This window comes from Micropterus dolomieu, linkage group LG22 (assembly GCF_021292245.1).
Source record: "Micropterus dolomieu isolate WLL.071019.BEF.003 ecotype Adirondacks linkage group LG22, ASM2129224v1, whole genome shotgun sequence".
Classification (NCBI taxonomy): domain Eukaryota; kingdom Metazoa; phylum Chordata; class Actinopteri; order Centrarchiformes; family Centrarchidae; genus Micropterus; species Micropterus dolomieu.
This window is the reverse complement of record NC_060171.1, coordinates 27,040,626-27,043,869: the sequence shown is the minus strand read 5'-3', so window position 1 is coordinate 27,043,869 and position 3,244 is coordinate 27,040,626. Positions and strand designations below refer to the sequence as shown.

General features: G+C 41.6%; 1 long non-coding RNA gene across 1 annotated transcript; it reads right to left on the bottom strand.

Moving 5' to 3' along the window:
* Positions 1–1,318: 1,318 nt before the first annotated feature.
* On the bottom strand, positions 1,319–1,679 carry LOC123961198. Its single transcript, XR_006822682.1, has 2 exons — positions 1,591–1,679; positions 1,319–1,500 (listed from the first exon to the last, which is right to left on the bottom strand). It is a non-coding gene; the product is annotated as an uncharacterized LOC123961198 (long non-coding RNA).
* Positions 1,680–3,244: the final 1,565 nt, after the last annotated feature.

The following is a 3,244-nucleotide window of genomic DNA, read 5'->3' as shown; positions in this document are numbered from 1 at the left end:
TTTCAACATTTTCATTAGGATTACAATCCTACTGCACTGGACTTTAGTTGGAATGCTCCTACTGTTTGTGTAACCATTAATTGTTCCAACTTTCTTTTGATGTTTGTAATTGACTTTTTCCCACCCATGGTCCTCCTGCACCCACAGGGGATTTTCTCTTTGAATTCACTTTCCCAAGCAATTTTCTCTTTGTGTTGAGTGTGTTTTGAGGACGTTTTTTGTGTGAATTTGGTCTGTGTTGAAAACCATTAATGATGTGGGTCTAGAATGCCTAATGAGACATTGTATGTGATATTTGGCTATACAAACACACTTAATAATTGGCAGTCTTTCCAATTAAATAATGTTTAAATAAATATATTTTATTAACAATTATTTATTGTAATAAGCCTGTAATTTAAAGGGTATCAAAACTGATATTGCTGTTGCTAACTGCTGTTCACTGGCCATTGCAAGGTTAAGTACACCCTGGCCTTGAGCCATACACATTAAGCTAGTGCTGCTAATTGCTATTGCTAATAATTGTATAATGCCTTGGCTCCATTCTCTGGGTTTTTTTTTGCCCTTCCCAGTTTGAGATGACTTTCCGAGTGGGTATTGAATATCATTGGTGCTGCTGACTCAAATTGTTTTCAATTATAGATTGACACATGACACATTTTCTATGAGTTAAAAATCTTGACTTTTGGAGGAAACACTTGACATTCTAACTTGAGGAACACATTCAAAAGTTCACTTGTGGTTCACCCTCACTGTGCTTCCATTCTCACTCCCCTCCCTGCAAGATCAGCTAGAGACAAACGATGGTAAAAGTCCATTAGTGAGTTCTGCGTCTTGGTAATTGCCTCTCATTAGCCTCGTCTTTGCACCAAGGTGCCACAACTTGTCATGAAATTCATCTGTGAACTCATATTTCAATGAGGCATACAGCAGGAAGGGCAAGAGGAGGAAGCATAGCACTGAGGGAGACAAGGAGGATAGACAGAGGAAAAACATGGAGCAGGAGGTTGAGAGGGAGAGTATGAGAGCAAAGCGGATAAGTGTGAGTAAGACTTCCGAAGGGCCAATGTGATGATTCCCTATGCTTTTTAGATGCAGTGCAATGCTAGGTCAAAATATGTGTCTCACATTGGTTTCACCTACAGCATTAATAATACTGAAACAACACAACAATGGCAGAGAAACTGACAGATATTCAGCACTTCCTTAGAACTTCATAAAACTCTTTCAACTCTGATTCAACAAATTAGTTTCTAACGTAAATCAAACCTGCTGTCACGCTTCAGATAAGACCCAGGAATAGACTGGAGACAAGAGCTGGTTCTCAGAGATTTATTGAGTCAAGGAGCTGGCGGTGGCTGCGGGGATCGGGGCAGGCAGAGCAGGCAGGCGAAGGAAGCTGAAGGGGTCCAGGCAGAGAGGCAAACAGGTAACAGGCAGGAGAGTGAGATCCAGGAGGCGGGGAAGGTGAGTTGGTCATGGACGGGTCCGGTAGAGATCCTGAGCGCAGGAAAAACAGGTTAGTTGTCAGCTTAACAAACAGAGTACAGGTATGGTTCCTAACCAAACGAGCTGGTAGCCAAGACGTACTGAGACGACTTAACAATCCGGCGAGGACAGGATGTCAGGCCGCTGCTTAAGTAGGGCAGGAACCCGAGGGAGTGCAAATCACGTGCAGGTGCTCCTCGCAGCTGACACGCCTCCCGGCAACCTGCAGGTGAGAGAGAAAGGGGAAAAGGGCCGGAAACCAAAAACCGCAGCCACACCCAGGGGAAAAAAACCACAAAACACAAGGCAGTCTTCCACAATTCAGGGTTAGGTCGCAGCAGGGGAGGTCGTGACACCTGCGTAATGACGATAACTCTACGCTCGCGGTGGTGGGGCGGATATGCTTCACTGTAGTTTGTACTGTATTTTAGTAAAAGTTTATTAATTCTGAACATGTTACATGTCCAAATTGCACCAAATTGCGACATTGCATTACCCTGGATCCGCAGCAACACACCCACCATGTGTGAGGTTGATTGGATAACCGGTTCTTGACAGTGTTGGGCAAGTTACTCAAAAATTTTAATTTTTTGTAATTTACTTTTTACTTATTACTCATTAAAAAGTAATAATATTACTTTACTTATTACTGGGTATTAAAAGTAACTAGTTACGTTACTAATTATGTTCCTATATTACTTTCAACCTCCCCATCCAACAAAGGTGGACAACATTTTCAGCAACCTAGTCGCGCAAAGTTTACAATGGACAACAATGTTTGTTGCATGGTTGACTGTGACACAATAATGGCAATACAGCTGTCAGATGCCTCTCTCCCTCATTCATCATTCTTCCTTTAGCTTCCTGGCTAACAGCTGACTTGAACAGCATATGGTCTGGTGCTGCTGACCTGCCGAGCAATCGTACACTCGCTGCGAGGATGGTGCAATAATAATTTAATAAAATTACAGAAACTGCCCAACATTGGTCTTGACATAATTGAAAATACACACACACACACACACACACACACACACACACACACACACACACACACACACAGATTCCTGCTTTTATTAGAGAGAAAACAATATTAAATGCTCATATAGCACAATGAATCAATTTTCACTGATTCACCTAGAGGATGACCATGCAGTAAATATGTATTTACCAACCACTTTAAATGTGTCTTAGTTTATTACCAGCATGACTGTTAAAGTAATAATTTGCATTATCATCAAAGCTGCCATGGTAGTTTCTGACCCCAGACAGTCAGATGCTGACCAGCTGCCATGGAAACCATGGGAATACAGGGAATGAAAGGGTCATCTTGAGTTTATGCTCTGGAAAATATTACCTCTCATTATCCCAGCTTTGATAGACATCAGAGGGTTGTAAGGAGACGGCGAAAGGAGAGAAAAGGGGTAAAGGCAGGATGTGAGACTAAAGAAAAAAGAATACAGTGGAAAAAAATTAGAGGAAAAAAAGGTGTGCAGACATTAGGACAAGACATAAAGGAAAATAAAGGGACATCATATGTAAAAAGACAAAGAGAAGGAGAAAAGAGATGATGAAAGAAAGTAAGAAAATAATATGCACATGAGGATATATAAAAGGATAGGTGAGGACGGTAATGGCCTCATTGGAATTCTGACAGCAGCCGTGCCGGTCTGAAGAAAGATTTGAACTCACCTGCAGTCTGTAATTTCTCCAAGTAAACAGTTGTAAGAGAAAATTGTGAACATGCATGCCTATG